This window comes from Ursus arctos, unplaced genomic scaffold, assembly GCF_023065955.2.
Source record: "Ursus arctos isolate Adak ecotype North America unplaced genomic scaffold, UrsArc2.0 scaffold_18, whole genome shotgun sequence".
In the NCBI taxonomy this organism is placed as follows: Eukaryota; Metazoa; Chordata; class Mammalia; order Carnivora; family Ursidae; genus Ursus; species Ursus arctos.
Window position 1 is genome coordinate 39262259 of NW_026622852.1, and position 17124 is coordinate 39279382.

Sequence of the window (17124 nt, forward strand, 5' to 3'; positions counted from 1 at the left end):
TGCACTGAATGCCATTTCCCCATGTTCCTTCTGGCCCCCACTTCGTACCTCTCACCCCCCTCTGCGGGCTGCACTTTCTAACTCAGTCGTTTTCCCCATCCTCTTTTTAAGGGTTCACAGCCTTTGTCCAGGAATAGTCTGCCCTGCATTACATTTACCTGTTACACCTTCAGTAGCCTTCTCTGCAGTCTAGCTACCGGGGTTAGTCCAGCTCTTGAGAGATTAAAAAAATAAATACATAAAAATAACAAAGTAAAAGAAAAAAGATGGCATAGACATTCAGGAGAAGCTAATAAATGTGCCACGTGGTTGGGAAAGCCTACATATTGGGAACTCGATGCAGAGATCATGGAGAACCAAGAAATTGTCTTCATTCTCTACCTCAGGTTCTTATCCAATTTGAGCAACATAAAACAGCACTTTTTGAGTTCTTAGTAGGTGTCAGTCACAGTGTTTTATATAGGTTATCTCATTTCATCTTGAAAGATTTTATCTGTAAGTAATCTCTACACCCCGTAGGACTTGAACGCACAGCCCCAAGATCAAGAGTTGCATGCATGCTCTGCCAACTGAGCCAGCCAGGGGCCCCCTATCGCATTTCATTCTATTTTTGTAAGTGGACACATTTATTATCCACATCCTCATTTTATGGATGATGAAACTGAAGCGTAGAAAGATATTCAAGGTCGCAAAGCCAGGGAGTAAATCAGACATTCCGGCTCCAGGGCTCACTGCTCTACACGAAGGGGTTTAAGTCTACTTCGGTTTTTAGGCTAAGAGAAAGTAACCAATTCAGTCCAACCCATTTTTTCTAAGACTTTGGACCCTGATTCTCTTCCTGATGCATTTGATAAGCCTTGAAGAAAGGATCTGACAAAGCTAAAAATGTTAACACACTGCTCTCGGGGCACCAGAATTTTCTAAAATTCTCTATTTTGTAATAATAATAATAGTAATAGCTGCTATTGACATCACTATGTGATGGTGCTACATTAGGAATTTTCCTTATTTCATTTAATTCTTAAAATGACCCTTCCAAGTACTTATTACTCTCCCCATTTTATAACTGAGAAAACTGAGGCTTAAAATAATTAAGCGACTAAGTAGTGAGACAGGATTTAGTTGAGGTCTCCCAGGTTCCAAAGCCCTTGTTCTTTCCAGGATACTGTCTTTCACTTGTTTTCTTTACTTTTAGAAAAAGCATGCACAGTGATCTTCCCGCCTGTAGTCTCTGACCTATGACCATCTTTAATTCTGCATGAAAAGATTAAAATGATAAAGAGATTAAATGATTCAAGTAATCAATTTCTGGTTATCTCAAGTTGCCAAACAAAGCTAACTTATCCTATGAGCCAAGGCCTTTCACCAAGAAAAGGAATAAAACAAACACATTATTTTATCTTTCGTTATGTGGTTTGCGACTCCCAGTGAAAGGAACTCGGCTGTAAAATTAAGAAACGAAAACCAAATGGTTCACAATGAAGTTCTGGAATCTATTCTCTTTAACAGGTGAGGGAAATGGAAAAAACAAAGAACTGGACTAAGTAACTAAATGAATATTGGAATGATCATATTCCATGGAAAGAATACGAGGGCATGGGTGGCAATCCCAGTTCTGCACAAGCCATGCATTTTTTAATCAGTCACTTTATTTCTTTGAGATACAGCTTCCTCATCTGTAAAATGGGGCCTGTATCTGCCTTGCTTAACCCAATAGATTGATGGAAGAATTAAAATAAGAGAAAGTACATCAGTGTTGTATAATTTATAAAATCTATTTAATTACATTGTTCTGTCATGCTCATTGCCTTTGGAGTCAAATAGGTTAGGGCTTAAGTCCTAATTCAGTCCCTGACTATACCTGGTATGTCAGATCAGGTCACCTAACTTCTCTGTCTTTCCACTTACCATTTATAAAATGGATGTAGTGAATATTTGCTAATTGCCTACCCCAGAATCTAATCCCCACCTCTGTCACCCTAACATTATCCATAGTTCTCATTCATAAGTATACCCCTGCCCCATGGATTTCAAATACAGGAGGTCACCTGACTCCACCTTCAGTTTGAATCCTTAAAGGGTGAGTCTTGGTTGGATTAAGGAAATCAAGGACTAAGGCCACCTTGCCATAGTGATTGATTTACAATTATCATAATCTGATAACCAAAGAGACTGATTCAGAAGCAAGCAAATTTATGACTCCACTATGACTAATGAGAGGCATTGGAGGTTTGCAGGTAAACTGGGCTTTGAGAAAGAAGCTTCCTAGCTCTTTGAGATAGTACCTAAAACAAAACATTACATTTCTACTTTCGTCCATGACAGAGTAACGATACCCCAGACTAGTCTTCCTGCAGTAAACAACTACAAAACTGGACAAAATATATAAAACAACCATTTCTAGACAACACACAATTGGCACAGGATTGTGACACCTAATAGAAGAAAACAAATGAGTTGAATCCTATGATTATCCCAGCTTTCCGTAGGGAGGCATTTACCAGACATTGACAAAAGGAGGAAGAATCCAAGCCCAGCACAGTGGTCTTAATAAGCTGAGGACACAGAGACCAGAGTTCAGGGAGGCAAAACTGGCTAGAATTTTTTTTTTTTTTAAACTGGCTAGAATTTTTATGGAGCACCAGAAAGAATGCACGGACAGGTGCATAGATAAACTGCTCCATAAATCTGCATGGGGATTGCCTTGAGTGTCTGACCAAATAATAAGCTGTACATTAAAAGCCTGAGACAACACAAGAGTAACTAGTAGGGAAAGAACATTTATGTGAAGCTGTAAGCTGAACAACTACTAGAACCTTCACAGAGTTAGAAAACACTTCAATCTGATCAGCCAAAATGGAGAAACCTCACTGAACACTCAAGACATTCATTAGAATCTGCAGAAGGCTACACCTTAAGAATAGGGCTTAGCCCTGGAGCAAAGACTACCTTAGACCCGCTCTAACAGAGCTTTAAAAATGCCTTGAAAGGACAAAAACTATCTAGAAGTAAATTAATTACCTTCCAGAATAAAATCCAACACAGATTAAAGGAAGGCAACCATGAGAGACTATGGACTCTGAGAAACAAACTGAGGGCTTCAGAGGGGAGGGAGGTGGGGGAATGGGAGAGGCTGGTGATGGGTGGTAAGGAGGGCACGTATTGCATGGTGCACTGGGTGTTATACGCAGCTAATGAATCATCGAACTTTACATCAGAAACCAGGGATGTACTGTATGGTGACTAACGTAATACAATAAAAAATATTATTATAAAAAAAATAATAAAATTTAAATAAAAAAATAAAGGAAGGCAACAGACGCTAGACGCTCAACAAGGCAATCACCACAATGTCCAGAATCCAATAAAAATTATACACGCTCAATGTCATTAGAAATTAGGTAAATGCAAATTGAAACTTCGGTGAGACACTAATCCACACCCAACTAGAATGGCCCTAATACAAAAATATGGGAAATAACAAGGGCAAGGATAATTAGAAATTCCCACAAATGGAAATATGAAGTGGTACAGCCACTGTGGAAAAACAGTTCAGTGGTTTTTCAATGAATTAAACACAGAATGACTCTATGACCTAGCAATCCCATTCTGAGACACATCAAACAAAACTTGTACATGATGCCCATAGCGACACTATTCACAAGAGCCAAAAGGTGAAAACAACCCAAATGTGCACCAATCAACAGAACATGGACAAACGAAGGTGGTATGTCCATTCAACGGAACATTATTCAGCCACAGGAAGGAATGACGTACTGATACATGCATGCTATGACACGAAAACTTGAAAATGTTGTTTTAAGCCAGACACAAAAGATCACATACTGTATGGTTCCATTTATATGGAATATTCAGAATAAGCAAATCCATAGAGACAGAAAGCAGATTAGTGGTGGCCAGGGGGTGGGGAAAGGAGGAAAGCAGGAATGATGGCTTAATGGGTAGATATTCCCTTTTGGGGTGAAAAAAATTGTTCTGACACTAGATAGAGGTGATGGTTGCACAATACTGTGAATATACTTACTACTACTGAATTATACACTTTAAAATAGTTAAAATGGCAAATTGCATGTTATGTATGTTTTACCACAATTGTTAAAAATTATGATTATATGTGTTAAGAAGTAGGAAAATTCTTGCGGTTACCCCCCTCTTCCGTTTAGAACTTGTACTAGAAAACAGGGAGAAAAATCAGACAATAAAAACAAATCCATGGATGAAAGAGATGATGGGATAAGCAGAAAGGGACTTCCTTCTTATTACTATTTTAAGTAGGCTCCATACCCACTCTGGAGCCCAACGTGGGGCTTAAACTTAACAACCCTGAGATCAAGACCTAAGCTGAGATCAAGAATCAGATGCTTAACCGACTGAGCCACCCAGGTGCCTCCAGAAAAGGACTTTAAAACAGTGATTATAACTACGTTAAAGTATTGTATTAGTTATGTGTTGCTGTGTAACAAATTAGCCCAAAATTTAGCAGTGTAAATAGCAAACGCATTATCTCATATTTTCCAAGAATCAGAAATTCAGGTGTACACTAGTTGGTGCTTCCGACTGAGAACCTAATGATCCCTTATGCAATTAATACGATACATTTGGCAGTAAATATAAAAGCAACAAAATATAAAGGGCAGTAAAACTCAACACGGTCAATACAGAAGTAAAATGGCAAATGCGGCAGTAAATATGAAAAGACCTCTTCTGCTTTTTTAATTTCTTTAAAAGATGATTGGAAGACTTCTTCTGGTTGTGACAGACTTATCCCCTCCCCTCTGTGGAAAACAACTATACAACTTAAATAGGAATATAGCGCTGAGACCTTTACCCCAAGACAAAAACCTAGAAGAGTCAGACAAAGAAAGCAGGAAGCTCGTGTGCCACCCCTACAGGAGACACAAAAGTCACTAGGTAAGGCTTCCCGGGTTATGTCACCTGCTGGAATAATCTCAGGAGAAAAGCAATAGGGTTCACATAAAGAACTCAGATGAGACCCATCTTAGCACACACCGGGGAAAAAATGAAGGTCACACGAAATAGCGTTGACACATGCATTTATTTTTAGGCTTGTTTGAAAATCAAAAAATCTCTATTAGATCACCGAGAAAAAAGTGAAATATCTGTCCCTATGGAGTTGAACAGGGAGCGAAATTCTAAAATTCCCCGTTTAGCAGCTTTTCCATGGCATCAAACCGATCCCCTTCCAGCCAGTTGGGATGCTCCCAGCCACTGATAACCAAGAGCCATTTGAGAGCTGTGGGAAGTCTCTCCAGACAACTTTCTTAGACGATGTCACTAAGCTTCTTGTTTCCATGAGCACCAAAGTATTTGTTTTAAAAAGATTTCCTATGACCTCACATGTTTTTAAATTGGGGGCTTTTCATGTCTTATTTAGAAAGTCAGCACAGCCCATGTCAGAGCAAAGCAACGTGATACGACAGAATAATGGGGTGCGAAGCTCGCCCTGCTCGTGCTGGGGACCAGCAAATGGCAGAAGCATGTGGTCGCCATGAAGGTGGAACAAGGGAGGTGCACGGAGGTGAGCGTGGGGATCTTAAGAGAGAATAACGTTCCCATAAACCAAGTGAAACAAATTAAGATGGGAAAATTCAGGGAGGCTAGATGGTGACAGCATCAATTAAGGGTTAAACCTCTTCTGCCCTTTGGGGGTCAATGTGGTTGAAACCTCCTGCCGTCTTTGGGAGTTCAGATGTCTTTGCTAGCCCTCTCCTGCACCGATTCCCAGCCCCTGCCCACAATGCAATCACCTGGGAAGCTTTAGAAACTACTCAGTCCTGGGACTCGTTCCCAGAAATTCTGACTGAATGGCGCTAGGGTGAGCCTGGGATCCGCTTACGGTACCGGCCCGTACTGATTCTCATATGCAGCAAAGCTTGAGAACAAGGTCTCTACTGCTTTGTGACAGAAAGTGTGGTCTGAGGAGCTCGTTAGAAATGCAAACCACAGGCAACATCTGAATCTCCACTCTACTAAAACCCCCCATGTGCCTCAAATGCAAACTCCACGTGAGACATTGCTGGCTTTTCCGGATTCCCCCTTCCATTCTTCAGAGCAGTAGTGCTCACCCTGGGCTTTACATTAGAATCGTCTGGAAAGCCTTTTAAAAAAATATTGCTGCGTGGGTCCTCCCTCCAGAGATTCTGATAGAGTGTGGCCCACGCATGGGTTTTGTTTTTTGGTTTTTGGTTTTTGTTTTCAACAAACAAAACAACAACAACAACCACCTCCCCAGGGGATCTTAATATAAACTCAGGGCTGAGAACCATTGCTATAGAGATTTTTTTCTTCTTTTAATTTAACAGCCTTTGGTGTAATGACAATTTCTGTTAAAAATTTAGGTTGCCTGGAAGAGGTCATACTTCAGCTATTTTTCACCATCGGCGATCAAACATTAATGTGCAAAGGCAACCACTGTGTTGCTTCTTAAAAATGCAGATTCCCTGTGCCTCAACTTCAGAGAGTTTCCTTTGGTAAGTTGGGAACGGGGCCCAGAATCTGCAGTTTCTACAAGCCGTGGTTGGAATTCTGTGTGTGCTCTTTGCATTGTAGTTTGAAAACCACTGCTTTAGTGTTGGCAGAAGAATCAGAGAGTAGACTTTGATGGGGATAAGGAGAGAAAGGCGAGCATGTGAGCGCCCAGAGTACAGGGTGAGGAAGCAGAAAGAAGTAATGCAGGCAAAGCCAAAGATGGAGCCCCAAAGGTCACTAAGAGAAAGATGGAACTGTGAGGCACAATTCCCAGGAATGAGCCGGAGAGATCCAGGCTGTCTGCACAGGCTTCTTCCTGTCTGAGCAACTCCATGTTGCCCAAGGAACAACAGCATGTCTAACCACAGGGAGCACCATCTTGGAAGCCTCAAGAGAGGGAGACCATTTACGCTTTTAATTGCCACTTCCCAGGGCCCTGAGGTTTTCCCTTTCCCTTATGACCCACCAGATTAAGAATTAGAAGAAACAGAAGAGCTCAACCTGAAAGAACAATGTTCAAAAACCCAAATCTGCCAATGCACCTTGCCTTATAGAAGCAAAGTGTGTGAACAACTCTCCGTTGAATTCTTGTAAATCAAATGATACTTTGAATCCCTATGCAACATCACTAATGATCAGAAAACTGCAAATCAAAATCACAATCAGATGTCAACTCACAGGATATCTATTACCAGATCTTAGAAATTTTTTAAGTAATCCCTACGTCCAATGTGGGGCTCGAACTCATGACCCTAAGATGAGGAGTCATGTGCTCTACCCCACTGAGCCAGCCAGGTACCCCTAGACATCTATTATCAAAAAGACAACAGACAAATGTTGGTGAAGCTATACAGAAAGAGAAGCCACGTGTACTGTTAGTGGAAATGTAAATTAGTAGAGACTTTATAGAAACTTCTATGGAGCTTCCTCAAATAATTAAAAACAGAACTATGATATGATCCAGCAATGCTGCTTCTGAGTATATATCCTAAGGAAATGAAATATCAAAGAGATATCTGCACTCCCATGTTCATTGCAGCATTATTTACAGGGACCAAGATATAGATGCAACCTAAGGGTCTATCAATAAACGGATAAAGAAAATGGAATATTATACAACCATAAAAGGAAATCTTGTCATTTGCAACCACATGGATGAGCCTGGAGGACATTATGCTAAGTGCAATAAGCCAGACATGGAAAGATAGATACTTGAGAATTTCACTTATATATGGAATCTAAAAAAGTCACCTCACAGAAACAGAGACTAGACGAGACTGCCAGGGACTAGGTAAGGATGGGGGAAATGGGGAGAGGCTGGTCAAAGGTAATAAACTTCCAGTTGTAAGATGAAAAAGATCTGGGGATCTAATGTACAGCATGGTGACTATAGTTAATAACACTGTATTCTATACTAGAAAGTTGCTAAGAGAGTAAATCTTAAGTGGTTTCACCCTCACCACCCCCACACAAAGGTAACTATGTAAGGTGATGGATGTATGAATTAGCTTGATTGTGGCAATCATTTCACAATATATATGTATATCAAATTATCATACTGTATACCTTAAATACGCATAATTTTTATGTCAACTATACCTCAGTAAAGCTGGTGGGAAAAATCACTACGGCTGGGGGAAAGGGCTTGCAATTTTAAAGACTCCCCTGATGAATTCTGCTTATCTGATCTTCTTAATGAAGGACATACATTTAATATTGACAGTTCGTAGGGAAAATTGACAGTTCATTAAATGGGAAAATGCATTTAAAACATTATGATGGTCACTGGCACATAGACATTCAAAACAAATTTAGAAACTATTTTTACTATGATGATGGAATTTGTCTAATCTGTACCTCAGAAGACTTATCTCAGGGGTCATAACCAGTCCTAGGAGGCTTAGTGAGATTTATGTCTATTATACAAGAGCTTGCAGACAGGAACACAGTCAGGCAAAACCACAATTTGTTAATGATTGACCAATGATAACTCCTTAGAGACGGTGGAAGTGAGCAGAACAACAGTGATTCATTTTCCCTAACAAATCCATTCATAAACCATTTGGTCTCATTCAATGAGAGCTTACTACGAAAACACATGGGTTTAAATCTCATTAAATCCCTAATTGTTATTAGTTCCACTTCATTGACGGGAAACGTCTAGAAAGGGACAAAGCACTACTAAGCTCTGGGTCTGTCTCCCTAGACCCAACTGCAACCACTCTATGCCTTCCTCTTCCTAATGGTCCCAACAAATGTTCACTTTGCCGCACCATCAGAACAAGCACGGACAAGTCGCTTGTAAGGCGACACTCAGCCACGCTGAAATGAGACCTCTATCCCCCTGAACCAATCTCAGATTACAGAATGCAAAGCTCTTTTTCTAAAAAGTCAAGTTCCAGGCAAGAGGTTGGGAAGCTACCAGCTATTCACTCAGGATCTCAAGAAACCACTCAACTCAGCCGGGCCTGATTCACCTCTTTGCTTATGGAGTGACGTTCTTCGTGAGGAGCTGGGATGTCAGGCTGAGCTAGAAGATGGTCAGCTTACCCACGGGAGGACCCCATTAACATTCTTTTTTTTCTTTAATAATAATATTTTTTTATTATATTATGTTAGTCACCATACAGTACATCCCCAGTTTTGATGTAAAGTTCCATGATTCATTACTTGCGTATAACACCCAGTGCACCATGCAATACGTGCCCTCCTTAATACCCATTACCAGCCTATCCCATTCCCCCACCCCCTCCCCACTGAAGCCCTCAGTTTGTTTCTCAGAGTCCATAGTCTCTCATGGTTCATTCCCCCTTCTGTTTACCCCCCCTTTCTTCTTCCCTTTCTTCTCCTACTGATCTTCCTACTTCTTATGTTCCATAAATGAGTGAAACCATATGATAATTGTCTTTCTCTGCTTGACTTATTTTGCTTAGCATTATCTCCTCCAGTCCCGTCCATGTTGCAGCAAACGTTGAGAAATTGTTCTTTTTGATGGCTGAGGAATATTCCATTGTATATATGGACCACATCTTCTTAATCCAGTCATCTGTTGAAGGGCATCTCGGCTCCTTCCATGATTTAGCTATTGTGGACAATGCTGCTATGAACATTGGGGTGCATATGGCCCTTCTCTTCACTACGGCTGTATCTTTGGGGTAAATACCCAGTAGTGCAATGGCTGGATCATAGGGTAGCTCCATTTTTAACTTTTTAAGGGACCTCCACACTGTTTTCCAAAGTGGCTGTACCAACTTGCATTCCCACCAACAATGTAAGAGGGATCCCCTTTCTCCACATCCTCTCCAACATTTGTTGTTTCCTGCCTTGTCCATTCTTGCCATTCTAACTGGCGTAAGGTGGTATCTCAGTGTGGTTTTGATTTGAATTTCCCTGATGGCTAATGATTTTGAACATTAACAGTCTGAGCCCTTGTCCTATCAGCCTGAACTCACACCTACCTGCCTTCCTCCACCCTCAGCACAGCGTGCCCGTCTGCAAACCAGACTCCACAGACTGCCCTGTGCTTTTTCTATGAAGGGCACACAGCCGCAGTGTGAGGATTTGACGTATGTATACATTGTCAGATGGTCACCACCATCAAGCTAATTAACACACCCACCACACACCTGTTTCTGTGTACACGTGTCTGGTTGAGAACACCAAAGATTCATTTTCTTAGCACCTTTCAAGTATGGAATACACTATTAACTATAGTCACCAGGCTGTACATTAGATCCTCAGAACTTATTCATCTTCTAACTGGCAGTTTAGACCCTGTGACCAGCATCTCTTCCTTTTCCACACTTCAGCCCCTGGCACCCAGCATTCTAGTCTCTGTTTCTGTGAGCTCACTTTTTTAGATTCCACGAGTAAATGAGATCACACAGCCCCTCCCTTCAGTCTTAGTCACGGTGCCCTGTGTGTGTTTGCTGCATCCCAGATTTGAGGTTGGCGGCCCTATGACACTCACTGTCCTTGTGGGGTGTTTTCAAATACAGAAGGCTGACATTTGGTGGGGATTTGCACAAAATGACATTTGCAGGGCCAGGTAAACCAGCCTGTGATTGGAACACTTAAGGAAATGAAATCCCAGCAGGATTCTGATTTTCCTCCTTAATTAGCTTCCTCCATTCCCTTAGGCATTTGTTCCCTCAGCAAGATCCTACCCCATAAACTTCCCTTTGTCTTGGCTCAAGGGTGTTAAGTAGATACCTGGGAGCGAGAGCCTGTTGCTTTTGAGGGCTTTTTGCAGCCCACAGCAGGCTCCCTGGCCAGACAGCTTCTTGCTAATGCTAATTGGACTGCTTGTGTCACACTTTCTGTCCCCAGGAGAGATGCTGCTGTGCCTGCCTGAGCTCCTGCCAAAGGAGCCCTAGAGTTCCTGCTCAAAGAACTTCTATAAATGTGAATTTATTCCCAGCCGCTCTCCCAAGAGGTCAGCAGGTGTTTATTTTAGCCACGTTAAAGGACTTGTTTTCCCATGACCTCTAGGTGTTCTGAAACGGAAAGGTCAAAGGACAAACAGAATATACCCATAACCATAATAAAAATATTAATCCCATTTTTTAAAGTCAGATTAAGGCAACTCAAATTATTGGTCAAATGGAACCAATGTTAATTCTAGAAATAAATGTTATAAATCTCATCACCAGATTAACGTTAAAATCACACATAATAAGATAAGACCACTGAAATCTAGTGATCCTTGGAATCTCTCTGTTTCTATCACAAGAGCTTCTCTGTCTCCGGAACCCTGATGGCTCCACTGCTCTGTCAGGCTTTATCATTATGTTAATTTTTTTAAAGAAGAAAATGGGGAAAGTTTAGAGACAGAAGAGAAGTGAGGAGGGAAGAGGCCCCTTTTCACTTTTTCTGTATTATGGAATCTGAATCTATTTCTTTGGCTGGATTATGCTTCCAGGTAAAACACTGCTGGACAACATAATGCAGAATGCTACAGTTGAAATGTCTGTCTTTGTTTTCCTTGTGTGGGATGAAGCTAGGAATTCATTCATTCGTTCGTTCACCAATATGTACTGGGATTAGGATGAACATATATATGATTTATTATCCAAACTGGGATAGTCTGGAGAATGAAAGGGATCTTTATTATTTCTATCAAGACAGAAGGACATACCAGGACTGTTCTGAACAAAATGGGAGGTATGGTCACCTTAATAATTGAACACTTCCTCTATACCTGGTGTAAAATCAGAAAATGTCTATGGAGTGGGGAAAGGGGCCATTCTTCATTCCTAGATTCAAAAATCACTGCTAACCCCAACTTTTCTCAAAATACCAAAAAGTTCTGGTTCTTTCAGGTAAAATAAAAATATTGCTCAGGTCTTTCAACCACTGACTTTTCTAGCTTGAAACAATTCTCTCAACTCAAATAGGATCCAACTTTTCCCTTATGATTTCTGAGAACAGGTTGAATTTTGATAGGTAATTCTATATTTAATTACACTGATAGACGATGAACAGCTCACTGAGACCCAATCTTACCCCCAAAACCTACTGTTCTCCTTCAAAAATGAGGAAATTGCTCTCTCACCATTCAAGGGAAAATAGTCAAGACAAAGCACAAAAACTCATATATACGTATATATACATATGCATACAAATACAAATATATACATTCAGTTCTGGAAAGATTTGAGCATAGATGATGTTAGTTCATAGTTCACGTTTTCACAGAACAGTATTTATAGTTTAGAAATAAATTTTGCCCACGTTATCACAGTTGATTCTCCCAGCAGCTGGCTTAGATAGTAACACTATCCCCAGCTTACAGTTGAGGAAATTAACTACTACAGACTGACACAGACAGGCAGGTACTTCTAACCCTCATTCCATCACTCTTCTTACAATAAAGCAATAACTCATTACAGATGTCAAAAATTCCTTATACTTCCATCAAATTTAAAACTTTTCAAAGCACTTTCACATTGACTCAATATACTTAAAGGGACTGTCATGTGCCACGCACTGGCTAGACGCTGGAGGCACACGTGGGAATAAAACTGTCCCTGCGTATAAGGAACTGGAAATCTGATATAAAGGACAGATAAGGAAACGGGTCCAGTTCAGTTGATTAAGTAAAATGAAGGAGCCGCAAACTATGCCAAGAGCCACACAGCTAGGAGCACAGGGCCAGGCTGTGGGGACCACACAAGCCACCCCAAGGATGTAAAGCTTGCCAGAGAAATGCGAGTTTGCCAGAAGGACAAACTGCACATGCTCTCATGACCTCAAGTCAGGGAACATCAGGTTATGTTAAAGCAACAGTAAGTTGCTTGTAAATAGTTGTAGCAAAGGATATATTTCAGGATAGGATGCTGGATCATTGGCAAGGCTCGGGATGGGAGCCTGCAGTGTTTGGCAAAGGAAGTTGAAATTAATTTTATAGGCTTAGGGTGCCAATGGAAGAAGAAGGAAGTGATGTGGGAGACAGCAAGACACCCAGGGAAGCAAATGCACGAGGCTTGGTTGGGATCTAAATTTAAGAGAATGAAGAGGAAAGTATTGCAAGGAAACAAATGTATTGAAGACAGAAGTTCGTAGGATTTGGGGTCTGGATGTGGAAGATGAGGGGTGAGAAGAAAGCAAATGTACCTCTAAATTCTTTGAGGAACTGGGTGATTAAGTTTCATGAACGAAGACAGGGCACGCAGAGGGATGAGCAGATTTCTGAGAGACACTAAGAAGTTCAGTTTTGTATCTACTGAATGCATATACTGAGTGTAAGGCCCAAAAAGCTGTCAAGAGGCGAGACCTAGAGGAAATGGACAGTAGACTGGTGAAGCTCCAGAGAAAATTCTAGAAGGTAGCTTCAGCTTTGAAGGCCATAGGTGAGGCAAATACAGAAGGCCATTCACTGAAGAGGGAGGCAAAAGGACCTTTCCACTGGGGAGAGGAGGCAGGAGTTTAAACAATAGAAGGTTATTATAGTGTTTTGTTTTATTAGAAACTAATTAGTTGAAAATAGATGCTTTAATTAAAATGTAGCAAAACACTCCCCCCTCCTTTGTGATTAAGAGATCTACATACACTTCCACGATATTTCCCCTAAAAAAAATGGACTTTGAACCACATATATGGAAAAACAAGACTGGAGGAAATCTTTCTTCCATGATGTCAAATTGATGAATGTGTGATGACCTTTCAGAGGGAGAGATGCACCAGGCGAAAAAGGGGCATATTTCTAGAAGCCCCATAGGACTGACCTTCAAAGTTTCTTGACAGTTCCAAGACACCCTCTGAGATCACAACATTTCGTTCAGCTTCTCCATGTACTTGTATCTAAACAAATGGTTGCAACGTCCACCACCCATGTTCTCACCCCTTTTGAAGATCAGATGTAGATTTCCCCATGGCCAGCAAGAAAGCCAAAGAATGACTGAAACCCCTAGCCAGTCCTGGGAAACAGGCCACACAGTGAGGAAGAGGGAGGTTATTTCCCTAAGCATCCTGCAGTGAAGTCACTTTTGGCTCCACTCTGATTGTACAAATGGCCTGTGAGATTGGATCCCATCATCTCGAGAAACAGCTTATTACAGTGCGCGACTATGGTTCTGACCTCGGGCCAAATTATGTCCACTGCCACCCCCCGCCCCCAAATTCATATGTTGAAGTTTTAACCCCCAGTACCACAGAACGTAACTGTGTTTGGAAACAAGGTCTTTAAAGAGGTACTTAAGTTAAAATAAGGTCTTCAGGCTGGACAGTAATCCAATATGACCGATGTCTTTATAAGAAGAGATTTGGACACAGGTAGGCACAAAAGAAAGACCACGGAAGGCCCCAACAGGAAGGTGGCCACCTGCAAGATAAGGAAAGAGGCCTCAGAAGAAACCAAACCTGCCCACACCTTGATTACGGTCTTGGACTTCTAGCCTCCACAACTGTGAGAAAGGAAATCTCTGTTGTTTAAGCCACCTAGTCTGTGATACTTCGTTAAGCACGCCTAGAAACCAACACAGCCAATTATAAATGTATCAGCTACGTGCCCAGGATCTCCCAAGATGAAGTTAAGTGGAAAAAAAAATTGGACTTATTTTCCAATTATTGATGATGCATAATTGTATTGTGTAAAAATATGTTAATTGATTTACAAGCTCTAGAGAAGTCTAACCATCCGGGAGAGAAGCTAGCGTGTGGGCACTCGAGTTTTGTATCATCACTGCTATGGAATTCACTGACTGAGTTTCATGGGACTACATCCTGTCTGTGGCTCAGATGGGACCTGACCTGTGTCTAACGTACCTTAAGATGTAGTGAACTGCTTTAGGCAGATTGTATGGCAATGATTCTGCAACACTCTTAATATATGAAACATAAAATTCTGAATATAAGAAGACGTTTCAAAAGCAGAAAGAAAATATTGTGGACAATGTCCCTGCTTGTGTGACAAGCCCTCTCCTTTCTCCTTCAACTTGTCACCGAGTCCTACAGACACAACTTTTGAAATTGGCCTCACCTCTGTTTTCCCACCCATACTCACTGCGACTGCCTTCATCCCAACTTGTATAATTTCTGGCCCATTCTACTGTCCACCTAACTAAACTTTTCGGAGGGAACGCAACATTGTGTAAAGGTCAAGGGGCACAGGCGCTTGAGTTAGAGTCCCAGCTCTGCCCTTGATGAATTGTGTGACCTCACTCGAATCTAAGCCTCAAATTTTCATGATTAAAACAGAGGTAGTAACAGTACTCTCCTTAGAGGGCTGTTGGAGAATGTAGTGAAATAACAAGTAAGAAGCATGTGGGGTGGGTACATGGTAGGCTCCTCAAAATAGTAGGTGTGCTATTACTAACCTCTTAAAATCCATCACCTTACAACGTTTTGTCATGCTCTCTTCTGCGTAATTCCACCAGGCAAGATTTTCTTGTGCTTGGCTTTCTTGTAATTGATATTATGAAAACAACAGACACATGGAATTTTCTGTTTTAAATATCACTAGTTCCTCCCACCTGAGTGTCCTCAATGAAGGGGTTCAAGCTCCCCAAGTGAAAACCCAAGTCCCCACTGACGTTTTCCTTGTTGTGACCCATTCGACCCTGCGACACCAAGCTCCTGAGTTCTTTTTCCGAAGCACAGAGCTCCTCTTTCCAGTCCTTCAGGGGCCTATTCCGGTTCATGAGCTGAAGCCTAGATGCTTCCACGAGGCCCACAGCATCTTCGTCAAGCTGCCTGCGCCTCCACATTCTCACCTCCAGCCCTGAGGCCAGCATAGGGCCTAAGGAACAGCAGGTGCTCAGTAAATGTTTGGTTAATGAGAGGAGTGCCTGAGAAACACGCTACATCTGAGGCTTGTTTCTTCTCCACCAGCATTAGCCTGTTGTAGAGGCTTCCCAGGGCTGCCATCACAGACTACCACAAATTTTGAGGCTTACAACAACCGGGTGTTAGTGTCTCACAGATCTAAGACCCCAAGTCTGAGATCAAAATGCTGGCAGGGCCGTGCTCCCTCTCCAAGCGCTAGGGGAGACTCCTTCCTCGCCTCTTCCAGCTTCTGATGTCCCCCAGGTGTTCCTTCGCCTGTGGCTGCCTCCCTCCGGTCTCGTCCTGCATCTTCACGTGGCCTTCCTTCCTGTGTCTCTGTGTCTCAATTTCCCTCTCTTTTCTCTTATAAGGACACCAGTCAGTGGACTTAGGACTCACCCTAAAACCAGGATGACCTCATTTTGCGATGCTTAACTTCACAATATATCAAAGTCCCTCCTTCTTGATAAAGTCACATTCACAAGTAGCAGGGGTTAAGACCGGGACATAGTTTTTGGGAAACACAAGTCCAAACAAACTACCACAGTCAAGGGTAAGAGAGGTCAAGAAGGGAGGCGTGATTAGAAAATGGAGAGCTCTGACCATGCCCAGGAAGGAAATGGGATTTTCATCTGAAGTTCCGAGACCAGAGCTGTCTGGATACTGAGTGTGCCATCTGGTGAGAGCCCTTGAGCAAGCCCAGGGCAGCAGGGGGACAGTGTTTTCTACCCAGTTCTCTGGTTTCAGATCCACTTGTTAACGGATTTTGTTTTTGTCCTATGAACAATTATTTATTAATAAGGCAAATTCAAGAAAAGAAAAGAAAATCACAGGAATCCCATTACTCTCGCATCTTCCCCCCCCCATAATTAGGTTTTAGTTTGGGTTTTGTTATTTTTCTAATGAGTAAGTTTACACTAGATATACAATTTGTACCCTGCTTTTGTCTTATAACAGAATTATTAAAATCAAAATTATTTCCATTATATTAATACACTCTCTATAAATATGTTCTCTTAATGTATTTTAAATTTAGTTTCATATTTTTCAAAATTACACCTGCACAAAACTTAAAGTTTATACGGTTTGTTACAAAGATAAAAATAAATCACAAACCAACAAACAAAATGCAATCCTCTGTATCATAGACCCTCCCATGTCCTGCTGCCCAGAGACAACGGCTTTAAAGAATTCTCAGCTGGTTCTTTAAATGTTTACTTCCATATATCTCGATAGCATGCTTATAGTAATATTTCTTGATTTCTCAGTTGTAGATGTTATTTATTGTTTGGTTGGCACCTCGGCATCTCTTCCTCATTTCCACCGTCACTACTATCACCAACACGCACG

At 41.5% G+C, this 17124-nt stretch overlaps 1 long non-coding RNA gene across 4 annotated transcripts in view; it reads left to right on the plus strand.

The window, feature by feature from the left end:
* Positions 1-16685, plus strand: part of LOC113260325 (uncharacterized) — a 48611-nt gene extending 31926 nt beyond the window's left edge. Inside the window, exons 1-4 of one of the 4 annotated variants that reach the window (XR_003317912.4) lie at positions 4104-4932; positions 5417-5560; positions 6381-6512; positions 10840-16685. This is a non-coding gene — a long non-coding RNA (uncharacterized LOC113260325). Of the gene's footprint in view, positions 1-4103; positions 4933-5416; positions 5561-6380 lie in introns of those variants that run through there. The other 3 variants (XR_008959949.1, XR_008959950.1, XR_007190913.2) reach the window with 3 other exon arrangements.
* Positions 16686-17124: the final 439 nt, after the last annotated feature.